This window comes from Pinus tabuliformis, chromosome 1_2, assembly GCF_031772625.1.
Source record: "Pinus tabuliformis cultivar Carrire ecotype Pingquan chromosome 1_2, CPIR1, whole genome shotgun sequence".
Taxonomy (NCBI): domain Eukaryota; kingdom Viridiplantae; phylum Streptophyta; class Pinopsida; order Pinales; family Pinaceae; genus Pinus; species Pinus tabuliformis.
In genome coordinates, this window is record NC_142298.1 from 545,270,100 (window position 1) to 545,292,037 (window position 21,938).

The following is a 21,938-nucleotide window of genomic DNA, read 5'->3' on the forward strand; positions in this document are numbered from 1 at the left end:
GTGTGAATTCTCTTTACTTCTTAGATTATGATATTCTTTTACTTATGTTATTATAGTGTTATTATTAATCAAACAAATACTAAAGAATAAACCATAAAGAGGCAAGAGACACAAAATATAGGCTATTAGTCAGGGCTGAAAGTTATCTTTCTTGAGAGGAAAACATGAACAAATTCTTCTTCTTGTAGAGATTTGAATTGACGAATATCAAGACCAAGACCCTAGACCTTCTTGCCACTCCAAGGCCAAGTCACAAACCTTCCTTGATAAATTCCTTCTTGTTGTTATTTACGTCTCCTATGGTCAACACAAGTCAAACTATTTGCACTACTGAAATTTTGGTTTCATCCACAGATATACAACCTCAACTTATCTTATAACCTTCCAATTCTCACATCTGAGTTGTTTGGATGTATCTTCCTTCATCGCTTGACTAGGAGACTCAATCTTATGACCTCATCTATGATATATGCTGAGATAAAGATATTCTTCTTGGCTTCTTCACTGACTGAGGAAATCCTACTATAGAACCTTTAATATATGCCACACATGTGAGGAAGAGGTAAGAAAAACAGTGCCTAAACAACTCAGGTTTTTTTTCCTTCTTCTTGTGTTGGAAGAGAGGCTTCTACTTCTCTTTTTTGCACTTTTTGTTGTACTTCAGATGAAATACCAAATTATATGTCTAGAATGAAAGTTGAGCTACTTATAATAGTAGTTTTCCCATGCTAATCAGTCGACATGACTTGGAGACAAGGCCAATATACCAAGGGGTTGACAAGGATTTCACCTAAAGGTTCGTGACTCATCCCTTTATCCTGAATTTGGTTTAAGACAACATATAGGAATACTAAAATTCTATAATGGTGGAAGTTGTGGTAGGTCAGTCACATGGCTTTTTATCACGGTCCAGAGGGTTCGACAATGCAGTAGGATCAACTAGAATGTGAGTTAATTTCTGAATTTACCCCTTTCATTAAACATTTTTTTATTTTCTAACCAATTTGGTTGATATAGGTCATAGCAACAACATATTGGGTCAAGTCAAGGTCTTCAACTCCCACACACTTGACATTCTGATATATCATGGAAGTCATTGATATGCATCGATCACAACCATTGGATCATATTGCTTGACAGAAAGGCGTTATAAAAGTATCATCTTCTCATCCAACGTGACACATTGACCATTGGATGGAAAGAGTGTGGGTTGTCTGATCATGTTGGGAGTTAAAAGAGAATTGAAATGTGCATGGGTTCGTGTGTAATGCACCTTATCAGTTGTAGCATTAAGGGATTTAAAATCTCTTGATGATATTAGATGCAGAGATATGAGTGAAAGTTGAACAATATGATGGGAGGTGTTAGCCCCATCGTTGGGTCAACATGGAGTCATGATGATGGGTATTGGGCATACAAGAATTCTTGAAAAACTACCCCTTGATCGGTGTGATACTTCCTATCGAAACTAGGAATCCTGGTTCTCTGAATATCATTTTTTTAGTAGTCCCTTAACCATCAGATTTATGATGCAAAAAATATCGGATACACAAAGGAAATGTTGGATTCACCATTTATTCTATTATCTAAGAATATAGTTTGTTGGACAAATCATTAGCTTCTCAACACCGAAAGGTCGGAAGTGGTCGTCAGATGTATAACACAACAGATGGAAGAACAACAGTAGATGTCAATTTTTCTACCTCCAAATATCATAACTAGTCATCATATATAAATCACATCCTTCATATTATCCATTGGTGTTTCGATAATGACATGTCAAAAAACCTAGTGGGATGTGCAACTTGGCCTTTGGTTCAATGCTAGAGGTCCATCGACTATCTGATGCATGTCGTTGGAATCTTATTATCGAATTTGTGGAATTCCCAGTGAGAATGGGGTTAGATACCTGACAGACTATTCATTTGTTATTTTTCATTTATCTGACTAGAGGCTAAAATATTTCCCATCGACTACTTGATGCCTCATTGTTGGATTTTGATTGTCTAATTTGTTGATTTTTTAGCAAGATGTCGTCGATTATCCGATGGACATCACGTCAAATGATTGATAGAGTATTCATCTTCTTGTAGTCATTTTTCTGAATAGACGCTATAATCAGATATTTGATGGCCATTTGTCCCACCAATTACTCAATCGAGTTCTACCGACAAGCTTGGAAAATGAGGCCTCTCAGAGTCACGATAGAATTCTATTGAATGTCCAACACTCGATCATTATATTTTAGTGAAATTTGTAGTAGTGTTACAATTTTACCATCACTCATTAATAATTCGTGGATGATATTAGTTATTTAGTGAGCCAACTATTCAAGAGATGTGGGCATTAGATCTCTCTCAAATTTTCATGTGGCCTCTGGCATGATGATAAATGGGGAGAAATCTAGCATGTATTTATTCAATACCAATAATTTGGTGCAAAGGAATCTGGTGAGAAATATTGAATTTTAAATGGGTTCCCTACCAAAACCATGGCAGAAAAATTATGGTTGAGATGGCTACAGGGAGGTCAAGGTTTGTGGAAACTAATATGCAATAGGAAATGCAACCTGGTGACCACTCAAGCTAATAAAGTGAAATAGTAATATTTCCCATCAGTGTCATTAATATGAAATATAGCATTGGAACAAAAACGTTTTATACAAGATAACCTGTTCTAGGAGATTAGAGATGATGGAACAACCAAGTTTTGGGAAAATTATTGGCAAAAACTCCCAAGGCTGGAGAGAGGAGAGAAGTTAATATGTATTAAAGAGTAAACCATAAGGACACTGGTAGTAGTGGTCCCAAATTTCTAGAAAGAAATATCCTTGAAAGATTACTATCGAGAATGGAAACATGGGATAACTAGGACGAGGACATTTTTCAGAGGAATAACAAATTATGGATACATAACAAAAAGAAAGAAAGATTCAGGTAGTGCGAGGTGGGGACAAGATGAGATGGGGATATTAAACATAGGTTTTTTTCACCATAAAATTATGGAAAATCTCAAGGAAATCTAAAAGATCCCCTCTGATCGAATATTTGGGAATGAAAGTTATGGACGAAGGTAGTGAGCTTCCTATGGTTAGTTGGTTGATGTCAACTTGTAACATAGGACCTTTTGAGGAGAAAATGCTACACAGGACCATCATGGTGCCCCATCTCTCAACAATATGAGGAAAGAATTAACCATTTGTTCAACACTTTTGTAAGAATGGAAATTCTCTGGTCTAGGATTTGTAGCAATTTTGGCTATTTAGGCTACTCCCCTAAGAGTTTGTGGGAAACAATTGAATCTTGGAACCCCTCTCTTTTCAAAAATCTGATTGTGAATAGGTCTCGTGGTTTGGTTTTGGGTTTCCTTTTGTGGAATGTATGAAAATAACATAATAGAATCATATTCAAGGATCTAAATAACACATAGGATTCTATATGGAAATACAAGAAGCTTAATATGAAAGAAATGATACTTACTAAGAAGTATGAAGAAGACGATTGGAATGTGGAAGGAAAGGAAGCTCAAATTTTATGAGACTTAGAAATATTGCAAAATATGGTGGCATTGGATGACTCTGAGTGAGTTAGTGGTCTTGGCCTGTCTCCAACAACATTTTCCCTTCATCCATAAGGATTTATGAAGCTTAATTTTGATGCGGCATCTAAAGAAAATCCTAGGCCTGCTGGGTATGGGGGAATATTTTGTGATGATGGTGACCATCCTTTTAGGTTTTATGTTGGATAATTTGGGTATACTAGTAATAACATGGCAGAATTCAAAGCTCTAGAAATAGGTCTATTCAAGGCTCATGAAGTGAGATATACTAAGTAACAGGATAATGGAGATTCATAGTTGGTTGTGAATGTGGTTCAAAAAATAATCAATGGATCTTTGATTCAAAAAGTCATTAAGGGATGATGCCTTGATATTTTGGTGAATAAAATTCAAAACCTAGTACTCTCCTTCCCTTGTGTCATCACGACGCATTCAAAATGACTGGGAAACAAAGTTGTAGATATGTTGGTGAATTATGGAAGCCAATATTCTAGCCTGGAGCTCACTCAGAATTCGCTACCACAAAATTTCAATATTTGAACCGAGTAGTTGAGTAGTATCCTGGAGAGTGACACAAAGCCCCCGAATGGAGGTAGATGATCAACGTCATATGGGGGATGGGGGAGGGGCTCATCCCCTTCTCATTATTTGAATTAGGGTACATGTGGTGTATGGGAAACATGCATAACATAACACATGGAAGTTTCGAGATCTTGGGTGGTAGGCTTATACACGAGATGGCGAGATTAATCTTTGTATTTGCATGTCTGGGTATGGATGGTTTGTGATGGTGGCAAAGGATGTGAAGAGTTTCTGAAGGTCACCAAAATGTGCATGATCCTTAGATTATGGTACTCTACAATAAAGATTTTTGTATGCAAGTGGGGATTTCCCTATCGTATTATTGGAGGCCAATCGTACCAAGTTACGACCTTAGTGAGGCTAACAAGTTGGGTTCATGTTTCCACTAGAAACGTTTAGAGCGAGGAAAGGACACTCTAAATTCGACAACTGGTGGGGCATTTCTGAGCTGGTGTTCTATATCAATCAATTTGGTAAGCTTCCTTGGTTTTCCCTTTGGCCTTCATAGTGTAGTTCTTTTCTTTAGTCAGGGGGTGGAGTCATTTAGCTATGTTCTCACCTTGTGCTCCTATTTTCTATTGAGGGAATCTTGGGTTTTGGAGGCAACAAGGTCAATTGTGGTTGGAATTGATAGCCAAAAGCATATCCTTCGTCCCCGATGTTTGAGTTGGTTACATGGGAGTTTTGTTTAGCTTCAAGGCCCTCCATTTGAGGATGGAGATAGGGGTTGATGTGGTAGTATGCGTAGGGAGCCCAATGTTCTTTTCCATGTGTATTTATGTTTATGGGATTATTCTACAAGCAGGACTCCCCATCCTAGTGTTGATTATTTTAGACGACCTCATCTAGTTTGTATTCATAGCTTCTGGATCAACACTTCTATTCTAGGTGTTGTTTTATTAATTTGGTTGGTGATGAAGTCATTGGGGGGAAGAGGACATTGCCATCCTGTGAAAGCAATTCGATAAAGAAAGGTAACAACTTTTGTTGGGGGTTTCCTTTCTTAAGAGAGGTATGGAATTGGCTTTTCTAGAAATTTAATGTCAGGTACTAGGGTTTGGAAGTATTGTCAGATCTTCATGTAACACTAGAGGTAAGGTGTTGGTATCAGTAGGATGGGGTTGGTTTGAAAATGTGCAAGCAATGTGATAGAGTGCAGAAAGGAATAGGACCAAGAGGGTAGAGAGTTGAGAACACTGTGTGCAGCTATGGAGATGGAGGGATAAGGAGGAATGGAGGTAGAGTTAGAGGAGGAAGTGGCCCATAATTCGACCCTTCTCTTGGTCATGTAGTTCTTCCTTCACCTTTTAGCACCTTGAAGTGCCATTTGTGGCATGTCACCCTTCCCTTGGAACAACTGGGGAAAAATTGTCAAGATGATTGTAATTAAGTCATAAGTTTCATGAATGATTTGTAGCACAATCAATGAAATATGTAGTTTCGTTTGGCTTCACTTTGATGGGCCAGAGGAGACTATCTTAGATAATTGAACACATGGATGGGAGATTGGCTCATTAAGAATTCCATGTCCACGGGGAACCCAGGAATCCAAATTCACTAGGTAACCATCTAGTTAATCCTCCTATTCCTTGATTTATGTGGGTTGTCTTTATCTTAGGGGTCTTTTGGACATTATGGTCCTTCTATTTTTGGGTTCTTAGTCAATTCTGACAATTTGTAATTAGTTTCTAAGCTTCTCTTATGGCCAAAAAATTAGGTAGGAGAGAGGTCGAAAGAATAGTGAATATTCGACATCCATGGTGTAATCTTCAGATGAATTCATAGAAGCATTTAGGTGTATATCTATATATATATATATATATATATATATATATATATTGACAACACATCGATATCAATATGTCAATACATCAATTTATAACAATATATCAGTTTATACATGTGCTCAATTTGATGTGGCTTAATATAATATGTCATTATCTAGTCAAGTTTGTTCGATGGTCATGTATTTTGGTGGATAGTGTGGCTAGAATAATTGAAAATGGGTCTATAAAGGCTTTAATCTATGACTGAATACATGATGGTATGGATATACATTTTGTTCTAGTTGGTATATATACTTGTATATATACCATACATATACCTAGTGTATACATCAATATAACATTTTAACATATATATTGATATCTCACAAAATGGTCATTTCATCTATTAGTTAGACTATGTCTTTTATTTATGGTTGAGAGTGATAGTGAAATATTCTTACCACATCTTTTTAGTTGTAATGTCAACAAAAAAAATCTAGTAAACACAATGAAAGTGAGATTATCGGTATTTTATAATGTCTTTAATTAAAAAAAACATAAACCAAATAAATATGTTTATTTTTCTTTTTAATTATGATAAAATTATTTTTTATTTATAAATTTGGAAAAAAAATCAAATTTAATATAAAAAAAAGATCTTCATATACTGTGACTCTTTTAAATTGAAAAGTTTTTATTAATTTTAAAATATAAAATTATTTAAATAAAATTTTCAAAATAATTATTAATAACTATTTCTCTAATATTAATATTTTAATTTATTTTTTAAATCTAACGTTACCCTAAATCAATACAAATAATTCTTATAAAAATTCTAATAATTATAAATAAATTTGACTTACCAATACAAATCATTCTTATAAAAATTCTAATAATTATAAATAAATTTACTTACCATGAGGGTTAAAGCCCACTACTTTGTGGGGTACGATAACTATTTGTTCACCTAAATTACGATGTGTTAACTATTTGAGTGTGCATTTATTTCTTTGGACAAGTATTACTATGGGTCAATGTAGCATGGTATGTTGAATTGATTTCCATGCCTCGAGCTCCCAATAGACGACGTGGAGACAATGATAGACGTCAGAGATAATCTTCCAGCTACTAGAAACCATTTAGATGATAAACAATTCTGATAATGAATCTCAATGTCCATCTTTGTAAACAGAGACGAGGAGGTGGGCCCAAAAAACGACATAAGTATGGAATGAGAACCTGCAATCGAGATAAGGGTTGTCGCCTATCCTAGCCTAACTTATCATATCCTTTCCTAGCCTTGCCTTTCCATGTTGAGCCTAGCCTAGCCTAAACTAACCTAACATGACCTCTCCTAACTAGCCCAACATGGTGTAGCATGAACTAGCCTAGCCTAGACTAGCCTAGCCTAAAGTAACCTACCTAGACAAAACTAGCTTAGCCTAAATGAACCTAGCCTAGTTAGCTGAGACTAAAATAACCTTTCCTAGCCTAGCCTAAATTAGTCTGGACTAAACTAGCCTAGCCTAACCTAGCCTAAACTATTCTAGACTAACCTAGCCTACCTAACCTATCCCACACTATCCTAGTCTAGCCTAGCCTAAACTAGACTAGCCATTCTTGGCCTAAGAATAACTAGACTACTGCAGCCTAGCCTAAACTAGCCTAGCCTAGCCTAAACTAGCATAACATAGCATACCCTAGCCTAGCCTACCATACCTTTGCCTAAAATAGTCTATCCTAACCTAGCCTAGCTTAAACTTGCCCAACCTATACTAGCCTAACCTAAATTAGCATAACCTAGCTTAAATTGGTGCACCCTATCCTAACCTACCCTAGCATAGATTATCCTACCCTAGGCTAACCTATATGTCAGTGTAGGCTAGTCTACCCTAGCCAAACTCAACCTACACTAGCCTATCCTAGTCTACCTTGACCTAGCCTATCCTAACCTAACCTAGCCTAAACTAGTCTATCCTAGCTTATATTTCCTAGTCCATCCTATCATGGCCTAAACTAGCTTAGCCTAACATGACCTAGCCTTGCCTACCCTAACCTACATTATCCTAGCCTAGCCTATCATATCCTAGCCTATACTACCCTACCCTATCCTACATTATCCAAGCATACCATAACATACCGTAGCATAACCTTATCCTAGCCCAGCCTAGTTTAGCCTAGTCTATCATAGCCTAGCATTCCTATCCCATCCTATCCCAACCTAAACTAGACTAGCCTAAAATAACCTAGCTTGTACTAGCCTAGCTTGTAAAAGTCTAGCATAGGCTACCCTAGCCTACACTAGCCTACCCTAGACTACCCTAGCCTAACCTACACTGGGCAAGCATGCCATACCACCCCTATCCTAACATATCCTAGCGTATTTTAGCAAAGTTTATCTTAGTGAAGGCTAGCCTACCCTAGCCTAACTCAGCCTACACTAGCCTATCCTAGTCTACCCTGACCTAGCCTATCTTAGCGTAACCTAGACTAAACAAGTCTATCCTAGCTTATATTTCCTAGTTTGGCCTATCATAGCCTAAACTAGCCTAGCCTAACATGACTTAGCCTTGGCTACCCTAACGTACATTATCCTAGCCTAGCCTATCATATCCTAGCATAAACTACCCTAGGATAACCTTATCCTAGCCTAGCCTAGATTAGCCTAGTCTATCATAGCCTAGCGTTCCTATCCCATCCTATCCCAACCTAAACTAAACTGGCCTAACATAGCCTAGCTTGTACAAGCATAGCATAGGCTACCATAGCCTACAGTATCGTAGCCTAGACTACCCTCACCTAACCTACATTGGCGAAGCATACCATACCACCCCCTATCCTAACCTATCCTAGCGTAGTTTAGCATAGTTTATCATAAGCTAATGTGGCCTATTCTAGCATAACATATCTAAAGTTAAACTAGCCTAGACTAGCCTAGCCTAGCCTAGCCTGGCCTAGCCTAAACTAGCTCAACCTACCCCAACATAAAATAGCCTACACTAGTCTAGCCTGACTTACCCTGCCCTACCCTAGCCTAGGTTTCCGTGGCCTAAGATAGAATAGCATAACCTAGATTTCCATAAAATAACTTAACCTAACCTATCCTACCATAGCATAAACTAGCCTAGCCTAACACACCCTATCCTACCATATCCTAGCCTAACTTAGCCTATCCTAAACTAGCTTAGACTATCACAGCCTAGCCTAAACTATCTTAAACTAACGTAATCTAACCTAAACTAGCCTACCATAGCTTAAACTAGCCTAGCCTAACCTTACCTAAACTAGACTAGCCGAAACTAGCCTAACCTAGGATAACCTAACTTAGACTAGCCTAAACTAGGCTAAACTAGGCTAAACTGTCCTAGCCTAACCTTGAAAAGCCTATCCTAGCCTAGACTGACCTAGCCTAAATGAGACAAGCCTAAACTAGCCTGACCTATCCTAGTGTAACCTAGCCTAGCCTTGCCCAAACTATCCTAGCTTAAACTAGCATACCCTAGACTAGCCTAGGATAAATTAGCCTAACCTAGCCTAGTCTAAATTAGTCTAGCCTTTCCCAAATTATCCTAGCTTAAACTAGCATAACCTAGCCTAGCCTAGCCTAGACTAGCCTAGCTTAACCTAGATTAACCTAGCATAACCTAGCCTAGCCTAGCTTAACCTAGGTTAGCCTAGCATAACCTAGCCTAGACTAGCCTAACCTATCCTACACTATCATAGCCTAAACTAGCGTAGCCTAACCTCACCTAACCTCACCTAACTAAGCTTGGCCTAACTCAACCTAACCTAGCCTAACATAAACTAGAATGGCCTACGCTAGCCTAAACTAGACTAGCCTCTCCTAGCCTAGGCTAGCCTAGACTAGCCTAAGCAAGCCTAGCCTAGCCTATACTAAACTAGCCTAGCCTAAAATAAGATAGGCTAGTCTAGCCTACCCTAGCCTAATGTACACTATCCAAGCATACCATAGCGTACACTAGCATAACCTTATCCTAGCCTACCCTAGTTTAGCCTAGTCTATCATAGCCTAGCTTTCTTAGCCCAACCTATCCGAACCTAAACTAGCCTAGCCTAACATAGCCTAGCTTGTACTAACCTTGCTCGTGCTAGCCTAGTTTGTACTATCCTAGCATAGGCTAACCTATTCTACACTATCATAGCCTAGCCTAGTCTAGACTGGCCTAGCCTAATCTACACTAGCCAAGCATACCATACTGTCCCCTAGCCTAACATATAGACTATTTTAGGCTAGTTTATCTTAGCCTGACGTGGCCTATGCTAACATAACATATCTTAAGTTAAACTAGCCTAGTCTAGCCTACCCTACCATGCCCTACCCTAGACTAACCTTACCTAAAATAGACTAGCCCAAACTAGCATAACCTAGGATAACCTAGCCTAAAGTAACCTAACTTAGACTAGCATAAACTAGGCTAACCTAGCCTAAACTATCCTAGCCTAACCTTGAAAAGCCTACCCTAGCATAGACTAACCTAGCCTAAACGAGACAAGCCTAAACTAGCCTGACCTATCCTATTGTAACCTAGCCTAGCCTTACCCAAACTATCCTAGCTTAAACTAGCATAACCTAGCCTAGCCTAGCATAAATTAGCCTAACCTAGCCTAGTCTAAACTAGTCTAGCCTTTCCCAAACTATCCTAGTTTAAACAAGCATAGCCTAGCCTAGCCTATCATAGCCTAGTTGAAACTTGCCTACCCTAGCCTAGCCTAGCTTAACCTAGGTTAGCCTAGTATAACTTGTCCTAGCCTAGCTTAACCTAGGCTAAAATAGCCTAGCCTAGCCTAGCCTAGCCTAACATATCCTACACTATCATAGCCTAAACTAGCCTAACCTAACCTCACCTAACCTCGTCTAACCTAGTTTAGCCTAACTTAGCCTAACCTAGCCTCACATAAACTAGACTGGCCTACACTAGACTAAACTAGACTAGCCTTTCCTAGACTAACCTAGCTTGGCCTAGGCTAGCCTAAACTAGCCTAAACAAGCCTAGCCTAGCCTATCCTAAACTAGCATAGCCTACCCTAGCCTAAAATAACATATCCTAGCCTAGCCTAAACTACACTATCCAAGCATACCATAGTGTACCCTAGCATAATCTTATCCTAGCCTATCCTAGTTTAGCCTAGTCTATCATAGCCTAGCTTTCTTAGCCCATCCTATCCCAACCCAAACTAGCCTAGCCTAACATAGCCTAGCTTGTACTAGCCTAGCTTATATAGCTTAGTTTGTACTAGTCTAACATAGGCTAACCTATTCTACAGTAGCCTAGCCTAGCCTAGCCTAGACTACCCTAGACTATTTTAGCATAGTTTATCCTACCCTAACATGGCCTATGCTAGCATAACATATCTTAAGTAAAACTAGTGTAGACTAGCCTACCCTACCATGCCCTACCCTAGCCTAAACTAGCTTAACCTACCCAAACTTAAACTAGCCTGCACTAGTCTAGCCTACCCTATCCTGCCCTAGCCTAACCTAGGTTGACCTAGCCTAAGATAGCATAGAATAACCTAGATTGCCATAAAATAGCTTAGCCTAACCTAGCCTAGCATAGAATAAACTAGCCTAGCCTAACATACCTTAGCCTACAATATACTAGCCTAACTTAGCCTAGCCTAAACTAGCTTAGACTACCCTAGCCTAAGCTAAACTAGCTTAAACTAACCTAATCTAACCTAAACTAGCCTAGCCTAGCTTAAACTAGCCTAACCTAACCTTACCTAAACTAGACTAGTCCATACTAGCCTAACATAGCATAATGTAGCCTAAAGTATACTAAACTATCCTAACCTAACTTAGCTTGGTCTAACTTAGGCTAACCTAGCCTAAACTAGACTAGAAAAACCTTGACAAGCCTACCCTAGCCTATACTAACCTATCCTAAATGAGAAAAGCCTAAACTAGCATAGCCTAGCTTGACCTATCCTAGTGTAACCTAGCCTAGCCTTGCCCAAACTGTCCTAGCATAAACTAGCCTAACCTAGCCTTGCCTAGCATAAATTAGGCTAACCTAGCCTAGTGTAAACTAGTCTAGCCTTGCCCAAATTATCCTAGTGTAAGCTAGCATAGCCTAGCATAGCCTAGTTGAAACTAGCCTAGCCTAGCCTAGCATATCTTAATCTCGCTTAGCCTAGCATAACCTAGCCTAGCCTAGCTTAACCTATCCTAAACTAGTCTAGCCTATCCTAGCCTAACCTATCCTACACTACCATAGCATAAACTAGCCTAGCCTAACCTGGCATGTCCTCACCTAACCTAGCTTAGCCTAACTTAGCCTAACCTATCCTAACATAAACTAGACTTGACTATGCTAGCCTAAACTCAACATGCCTTTCCTAGCATAGCATAAACTAGCATGAACTACCCTAGTCTTGCACAGGTTAGCCTAAACTAGCCTAAACAAGCCTAGCCTAGCCTATCCTCAACTAGCATAGCCTAGCCTAGCCTAAAATAACATACCCTACCCTACCCTACTCTAGCCTAGGCTAGCCTAGCCTAGCATAGCCAAAATAACGTTAGCATAGCCTATATCCTATCACAACATGGCCTAAAATAGCATAGCGTAGCCTTACCTAACCTAATCTAGCAAGGTGTAGCCTAGCCTAGACTAATCTAGCGAGGCACAACCTAGCCTAGCCTAATCTAGCTTAAAATAATGTCGCCCAACTAGTTTTCATAGCTTTATCCTAACCTAGTCCTAACTAGATTTGCATAAACTAGCTTAGCCTAACCTAGCCTAAACTATATATGCTAACCTAACCTAAGCAAGCCTAACCTAAGCTAAGCTAGCTTAACCTAGGCTAGCCTAAACTAGCCTAAACAATCTTAGTCTAGACTAGTGTAGACTAGGTTAGTCTAGTGTAGACTAGGTTAGTCTAGTCTAGACTAGGCTAGTCTAGTGTAGACTAGGCTAGGCTAGGCTAGTCTAGTTTAGGCTAGGCTAGTCTAGTCTAGTTCAGGCTAGGACAGTCTAGTCTAGTTTAGGCTATGCTAGTTTAGGCTAGTCTAGTCTAGTCTAGTCTAGTGTAGGATAGTCTAGTCTAGTCAAGCCTAATCTAGACTAATCTAGTCTAGCCTAATTTAATCTAATCTAGCCTAATCTAGTCTAATCTAGTCTAGACTAATCTAGCCTAGACTAATCTAGCCTAGCCTAGCCTAATCTAGGCTAATCTAGCCAATCCTAGCCTAATCTAGTCTAGTCTAATCTAGCCTAGCCTAATCTAGCCTAATCTAGTCTAACCTAGCCTAGCCTAATCTAGCCTAGTCTAGCCTAACCTAATTTAGCCTGATCTAGGCTAACCTAATCTAGCCTAGCCTAGCCTAGCATGGCCTAATCTAGCTTATCCTAGCCTAATCTAGCCTAATCTTGCCTTATCTAGCCTAATCTTGCCTAATCTAGTCTAGCCTGACCTAGCCTAGCCTATCCTAACCTAGCCTAATCTAACCTACCCCAATCTAGCCTAGCCTAATACAACCTAGCCTATCCTATCTTAATCTAGCCAAATCTAACCTAGCCTAGCATAGCCTAGTCTAGCCTAATCTAGCTTAATCTAGCCTAATCTAGGCTAGCATAATCTAGCTTACCCTAACCTAACTTAGACTAGCCTAGCATAGCCTAATCTAACCTATTCTAGGCTAATCTAGCATGGCTTAATCTACCCTAAGCTAGCCTAGCTTACTCTAATCTAGATTAGCCTAGCCTAGCCTAATCTAGACTAGCTTACCCTAGCCTAGCCTACCCAGCCTAGCCTAGCCTAGCCTACCATACCCTACCCTACCTAGCCTAGCCTAGCCTAGCCTAACGTACTTAGCATAACCTAGGGTATCCTAGCCTACATAGGCTACCCTAACATAACCTAGCTTAACCTACTCTATCCTAAGCCTATCCTAGCCTACCTAACCCAACCCTATCCCGACCTACCCTAGCCTAGCCTGCAGGGAAAATTTTAAGAACCACCCTAAATTTATATGTATAATAAATGGGCTAATCCCCATGACACATAGGAAAAATGGGAGGCGATTTTATCAATAATATAATATGTATATATAATTTTTTTGGCGAATCTCTCACCAGATTATATTATCTTGTACAGTGATGGAGAATATTTCACTAAATTATAAAATCTTGTAAGACCTTTGCAAATCTTTTATTGAATAATAAAACATTGTGAAGTCTTGGCGAATGTTTTGTTAAAGTATGAAACCATATATGATAATAAGAAAACATATTCATTAAACTGTGATATACTAACATACATGTTTGGAAAAAGAAACATAATTTTCTCTTCCTATAAACAATGTTCCAAGTTTCAGTGGTCGTGTTTGTCAAGGTTCTTACAATGCGCTCTTTCATATCCTTCTATTAGTTTTGATAATATTCCACAACAAAGTTCCTGTAGGTGTTGATATTGGCAACGAGTTTTGTCAAGGTAGGAGAGATTAATCTTTTCTCTACAATTTTTGTCAAGCTACCACTTTTTCAAGTTATCAAATTTCTTTCTTATTCCATAGACTCCAACTGCGAGATAAGAAAACAAATCAAGTTTGTTTACCCCAACACGCCAACAAGTAGCAAGCCCCAACTATATTATATAAGAAAGTATTAGGTATCCCAAGGGCTTCAAGGGGATCTAATTGAAAGAAGTGACCATTGTGAGAATCCTTCCAATCAATATATGAATATATAAATGTAGATTTATTATTATTTTAATTGGAAATCTTCAATTAAATAATAAAATTTAATTACGTCTCTCCCAATCTAAATTGCCTATTAGCATAATTCACTACCCTCATAGGTCTCACATTTTTTAACAACGTTGTAACATGTAGATTAATTTCCTTTTTGGTGAACAATCTCCACCTTTTAGGAAAATATGGTGCAGTGGCTCCAACCCCTACAGATCATTAGGACAAACTAAGAATAGCACAAAAAATAAAAGGTTGTACAAACCAACTTATTTTTCAAACAACTAATCCAACATCAGTACCTAAACTTTTTCATGAAGATATCATATTGAGAATGTTTGAAAAATGGTGAGAAATCTTCTGTGAGGGTGATGCGGAAAGAGTAATAAGGTTTCATTGTTTTGAATTTTTTTTGTTAAAAACCAATATTAATTGAGATATTGGTATTTTTTACTAAATTTTTTGAAGTGACTAAATGTAGTTTTAACCATTCACCTTAGGATGTTTTTACAATATAATTTCCTAAGTCTATTTAATATCTTCATTATCATAAAAACCAACCTATATCCATCTTAACTCCACATCTACCACTCTTAGGAGGATGAAATCTATTTATCCCTCTGAGCACTTGGTATAGCCAGAATTAAGATGGATCTAAGATGATAGAATTTCCCCTTTAAATAGTCTATGCTCACATGAATACCATGGTATTACCAGGGATCAATACCATGGGTTATCATAAACCTGGAGTTTAAAAATTACAATTAGTAATTTATAAAAATTAATAAAGTTAATAATTGATTTTTATTTTATTTTTTATTTTAACCAAGTTAAAATGTTTAACATACATTAAATTACAACATCCATTTTTACTCTTGATCCACTTCCCCTTTAAATAGTCTATGCTCACATGAATACCATGGTATTACCATGGGTCAATACCATGTGCCATTTTTATTTCTATTAATACTAATATTAGGGTTAATAATGCTTTTTTTCATGGTATTAATAATAATCTAGCCCATGATATTTGGCCCATAGTATTTTGCCCATAAGTTTCACCTAAATATAACACATTTTTTGAGTGTTTGTAAATATAAGGTGACTTATGGAGTAACTATAAAAAAATGTTTTATTTGTTTACCATACCTATCGTTTATTTATATTTTTATTAATTTACCATACCTCTTTCACAAATATGGTATTTGGCCCATAGGATTCACTTAAATAAAACCTCTTTTTGGAGCCTTCATAAATAGAAAGAGAGTTATGGACTAAATATAAAAAGAGGTTTTATTTATTTACCATACCTCCACTTTATTTTTATTTTTATTTGTTTACACCCTTGCATGTATATAAGGTGACTTATGGAGCAAATATAAAAAATGTTTTATTTATTTACCATGCCTCTCATTTATTTATATTTTTATTAATTTACCATACCTCTTTTATAAATATGGTATTTGGCCCATAGGATTCACTTAAATAAAACCTATTCTTGAAAATTAGGGCGAATGGAAGGTTGTAACTCCTAATTTCAAGGGCTAAATTTACCTTTTTTACCCTCTCCCTTAAAATAAGGTGGGCTATTTGAGGCAATTTGTAAAAATGTACTATGATACAAATTATTCGCCCACTAAAAATTTAAAACCCCTTAATTTCGCCAAAGGGCGAACATTCGCCCCTAAAATTTTCCATGCTAGCCTACCTTAGCCTAGCCTAGCCTATGCTAGCCTATCTTACCCTAGCCTACCCACCCTACCCTAGCCTATCCTACCCTAGCCTATCCTATCCTAGCTTAGAGTATCCTAACTTACCTAAGCCTAGCCTGTCCTCACCTATCCTACCCTACCCAAGCTTAGCCTAGCTAGCCTAACCTACCCTACCCTACCCTACCATAGCCTAGCCTGGCATAGCCTAACCTACCCTAACCTACCATGGCCTACCCTACCCTATCCTAACATACCTAGCCTAGTTAACCTACTTAGCCTACCCTAGCCCAACATACACTAGCTTAGCCTAGCCTAACCTACCCTAGCCTACCTGGTGTGGGCTACCCTACCTAGCCTAGCATAACCGAGCCTATCCTAGCCTACCTAACCTACCCTAGCATAACCTAGCCTAGCCTAGCCTACCCTATCCTAAGCCTAGCCTAGCCTAAGTCAAACCTTTATCCTAGCCTAGCCTAGGCTACCCTATCCTAAGCCTAGCCTAGCCTAAGTCAAACCTTTATCCTAGCCTAACCTAGCCTACCCAAGCCTAGCCTACCATAACCTACCTAGCCTAACTAGCCTACCCTAGCCTACCTGGCCTTGCCTACCCTACCTAGCCTAGCATAACCTAGCCTATCCTAACCTACATAACCTACCCTAACATAGCCTATCCTATCCTATCCTAGCCTAGCCTAGCCTACCCTATCCTAAGACTAGCCTAGCCTAAGTCAAACCTTTATCCCAGCCTAGCCTAGCCTAGCCTGGCCTAGCCTAGCCTACCTTAGCATAGCCTAGCCTACCTTAGCCTACCCTAGCCTAGCCTAAGTCAAACCTTTATCCCAGCCTAGCCTAGCTTAGCATAGCCTAGCCTACCTTAGTTTACCCTAGCCTAGCCTAGCCTACCTAGCCTACCCTAGCTTAGCCTAGCCTATGCTAGCCTACCCTAGCCTAGCCTAGCCTGCCCTATCCTACCCTACCCTACCCTACACTAGCCTATCATACCCTAACCTAGCCTAGCCTAATCTATCCTAGCCTAGCCTAGCATATCCTAACCTACCTAAGCCTAGCCTAGCCTCGCCTATCCTACCCTACCCAAGCTTAGCCTAAGTAACCTACACTACCATACCCTACACTACCATAGCCTAACCTAGCCTAACCTAGCCTACCTAGCCTACCCTACCCTACACTAGCCGAGGCTACCCTAGCCTACCCTAGCTTACCTAGCCCAGCTTAGCCTAGCCTAGCCTACACTAGCCTACCCTACCCTACCCTAACCTAACCTAGCATAGCCTAGCCTACCCTACCCTAGCATAGCTTACCCTTACCAAGCCTCCCTAACCTACCCTAGCCTAGCCTAGCGTACCTAGCCGGGCCTAGCCTAACCTAGCCTACCCTAGCCTACCCTACCCTAGCCTAACCAAGCCTAACCTAGCCTAACCTAACCTACCATACCCTAGCTTAGCCAAGTCCACCTAGCGTAGCCAAGTCTACCTTGCCTAGCCAAGCCTACCTAGCCTACCCTAGCCTAGCCTACTTGGCCTACCTAACCTAGCCTACCCTAGCCTACCCTAGCCTACCCTACCTAGCTTACCTAGCGTACCTTACCCTACGCTAGCCTACCCTATCCTACCCTACCTAGCCTACCCTACTCTACCTAACCTAGCATAACCTAGCCTACCCTAGCATAACCTAGACTCGCCTAGCCTACCCTACCCTATCTTAAGCCTAACCTATCCGAGCCTACCGCAGCCTACCCTATCCTACCTTAGCCTAGCCTACCCTAGCCTAACCTTAAGTAGCTTATCAAAAACTAGCCTAACCTAACTTTATCCTAAACTAGATTATCTAACCTAGCCTAACACATGCCTAATCTAGCCTAAACTAGTTGAGCCTAACCTAACATAGCCTAGCTTAGCCTAGCCTATCCTATCTTAGCCCAACCTAGCTTAGCCTAGCTTATCCTATCTTAGCCCAGCCTAGCCTACCCTAGCCCAGCCTAGCCTAACTTAAACTAACCTAGCCCAACGTGGCCTAAACTAGCTTAGCCTAGTTTGACATACACTAGCCTAATCTAAGCTTTCGTAGCCTAGCCTAGCATATAGCCTAAACTAGCTTGGCCTAACCTAGTCTAGCCTAGCTTAGGCTAGACTAGCCTATCCTACTCTTCCCTAAGGTAGCCTACTCGAGCCTAGTCTAACTTGAACTAACTTGGCCTGGCCTAGCCTAAATAGTCTAGCCTTTCCTAGCCTATGCCACCCCTCTCTAGCCTAACCTACACTAAACTAGCCAAACCTAGACCCTAAATCTCAATGTATATTATAAATATACATCCTACATGAAAGTAAAAGAACTTCACATAAAAAAACAGTGAACATAAGTAATGGATTTATTATGAAAGTTACAAAATACAAATTTATGTTTATTGGAAACATATTTTACATATACAATAAAAACATATATAAAAAAATTGTTCAATTAAGTAATTAAATAATAAATTTATAAAAAAAAATACTTAGAAAGACAAAATCACTAATATAAAATTCATATATTATTAAAAAATATAAAGACTAAGAAGAATCATATAAAATATATTAATTCTTATGAAATTATAAAAAGACAATTTACTTTATTGAAAGCACACCATTCTTTTTTTCTTTTTCTTTTTCGTAAAAAAATGATTTTATATTAAAAACAAATTAATATAAATAAAAATAACTTTCTATATCAATTAAGAAAAACAAAAATTCCCTATTTCTTATTTTAGTAAATAAAACTATATATATATAAAAAATACTTATAATCAAAATATAAAAGATATGAATTATTGAAATATAAATTTTATAGGCTATTCAAAATATTTTCATCATGGAAATACAATCATTCACATGTAACAAATTTTGTGTCACCTAAATTACTGAAAAAAACATACGCTAAAATATATTGAAACATTGTGCATATGTATGACTGTGAAAACAATGGAATTAGAGGTTGAAAAAATGCTTATAAATTTGTACTTAAAAAAACAATGCATATCCAACTGGAAAAATATAACCTGTTTGTAATGACCCCGGAAGATGTAAATGTGGAATTTTACTATGGTAAACGATAGTGTGCTAGTTGTTGTTTTTATTTTACAAAAAAAACAAAACTCTAATATACTACTTTATTGAGAAATTTAAATATTTTCTTGAAATGCTGGCAACCTCTTAAAGGAGGATTTTAAAGAAAGAAGTCAGTTGTGATAACTGATTGAAACCACCCTCCCAAACAGGAAAAGTCCTGGGAGTGGGGAGGAAGTTCTGTGCTGTTGGGACAGACAGAAGGATCTTTTTTCCAGAAGAAAGGAAAAAGAGGAAAATACAAGAAACTGGTTAAGTTTGGTGAGGACCAGATAACCAGGCACAAGGTGCACATATCTTGTTGAGGGCTGTAGGCCTGCAAGATGGCTCGGGGGGAGAATCCAATCTTATAGATGGATCTCATGGTTGGGTGGTAAGAGCGGATTCAGAATGCAGGTGAACTTACTAAAGTGCCTATTCACGACACTGGCGAACCAGGTACGAGTTCATATTGCAGAGAATTTAATTAAATAGTGAATGCTGATTACACAGTAGGCTTATAGTAGTCAAGGAATAAACTGTGTGTCCCATATCCTTTTATTACTATCATGTTGTTAATATAGTTAAAACAGGCGGGTAGATCTAACTTAAATGACAGACCATTTACTGATAGACATAATAAAGAAATAAACAGAGTGACAGAGGTAGTCCCAAGTAAAGAGAAACATATAATAAGACAAGCGGTCCAGAATGCCATAGGGCATAACCAGCTGTTAATGTGCCGAGAGCAAGCGACAGAGACATTTCAAGCCCTGCGCAAGGAATGCCGGCCGTAAACCTTTCCCTTTGAACTCCGACAGAAAGGTGATAAACAAATCTTAAAATGCAAGAGACTGTTGAACTCAGAAATTTAACACATTATTTTAGGAAAAGAAACAAACTCTGCGATTGCAAGAAATGGTGGAACCATGCGATGGACCAGATACAACCGTTGCCGTTAAGAGTAATGTTCAAAGATTATAACCAACAGAGGAAACAAACGAATACATATTATCGAAAAACGAGGCATCAATCAGTAATCATGCTAGGGTTAAAACAACTCGGAGGATACGCAACCACAGCTGTGAGCATGACTGTGTGGAATTCCTCCGGAGTAACCCATATCAACAACAAAGTACCTGTGCATGCTTCAAAGTAAAACTTCCTACATATGTTATAATCCAATTTCTACAATGGAAAAAGAAATATTGTGCTATTGTATAAACCGAGCCGGGGACATCAAATAACAGAACTATTCTATGACATAGTTATACAGAGACAATGGTACCATTTACAGCAAAACTGTTAACATAAATATAAGTAAACTTGAAAGAACCCTGCCGTCACAGAGACGGGCAAGCTTAACCATATTCGGGGCGGGTAACCATTAACGAGCAATGACAATAGCGAATCATATCAATAATGTTCAAAATGCAAGCAACCCAGAAGGGGGCTCAGATTGAACAACAAACATCGAATGCAAAAATTAGAGTAGAGCTCGGATAATATAACTTTGAAAATAAAAACATTTTTATATAACTGAAAACAAATTATGTAGACTGGTCCGACTTGAGAAAGCGTTAACCAGCAAGTTTGGCATTACGGCCAGCTCATATACAGTCTGCAATTAAAAATATACACAGAGGCATTAAAGCCCAAAAATCCCGAAAGGGTAGGAATGCCCAAAGCAAATTCACAGTCGAATGAGATTGAACACAGAAGATCTGCCGTATATCATATCTCACCAGAGCAGGTCGAGGATATAAGCCCTGAGATTAAAATACATATAAGCCGTGAGGATCCCCTCAGGAAACACCTCATCAGGGCGAAAACGAGAGAAAACCAGCATCAGAAAATAGACTGCAATAATCATAAGTGTTGATACATTATGGTCGAAGGAGCTTTAGAGCTCTCGCACCCAGAAAAACAAGAGTCAACCTCTTACCTGTAAATTGCCGTGAGAGCTGAGGCGCCGAGGTTAACATTCCGCCGTTGGTAAAGGGGCTCGTAGCGAGCCCATCTGCATACACTTCCAGCAAAGAAAACCAAAATTAGTATGAGCTTTTAGACGGGCGAACAATCATAACTCTGAGCGCAAATGACAGAGGTAAAAGCAGAAGAACATGCGAGCAAACATAAATGCATTACCTGTGCAAGCTCTCGATGGGAAAACCCACGGCCTCAGGGATGTCAACAGGATTCGAGGACGGCGCTGGTGGATTCGAACCGGTGTCTGAGAACCAGAGAGGAGTCGAGCGGGCCTTATGGAGCAAATGAACCCCAGGCTTGCTTCCGCGGGCTTAAGTATTAACCTAAAACCCTTGAACTTACCCCAGCCCTTCGATCTGAGGAATGAATCTCGGCCGTTGATGCAGCGCGGGAAGCTGGAGTGGGGAGGTCGAGAGGACGAAACCCGAGGTGTCACATGGCCAAGCGGGTAAGCCATGCCACCTGCCAAAGTGTGGACAAGAACCATAAAGGCAACCAACGACTCGGCGCCGGCAGAGGCTGC

At 39.0% G+C, this 21,938-nt stretch overlaps 1 long non-coding RNA gene across 1 annotated transcript; it reads right to left on the reverse strand.

Annotated features, from left to right (window-relative positions):
- Positions 1–20,934: 20,934 nt before the first annotated feature.
- LOC149206750 (uncharacterized) lies at positions 20,935–21,507 on the reverse strand. Its single transcript, XR_016251947.1, has 2 exons — positions 21,372–21,507; positions 20,935–21,195 (listed from the first exon to the last, which is right to left on the reverse strand). It is a non-coding gene; the product is annotated as an uncharacterized LOC149206750 (long non-coding RNA).
- Between the last annotated feature and the right edge of the window lie 431 nt (positions 21,508–21,938).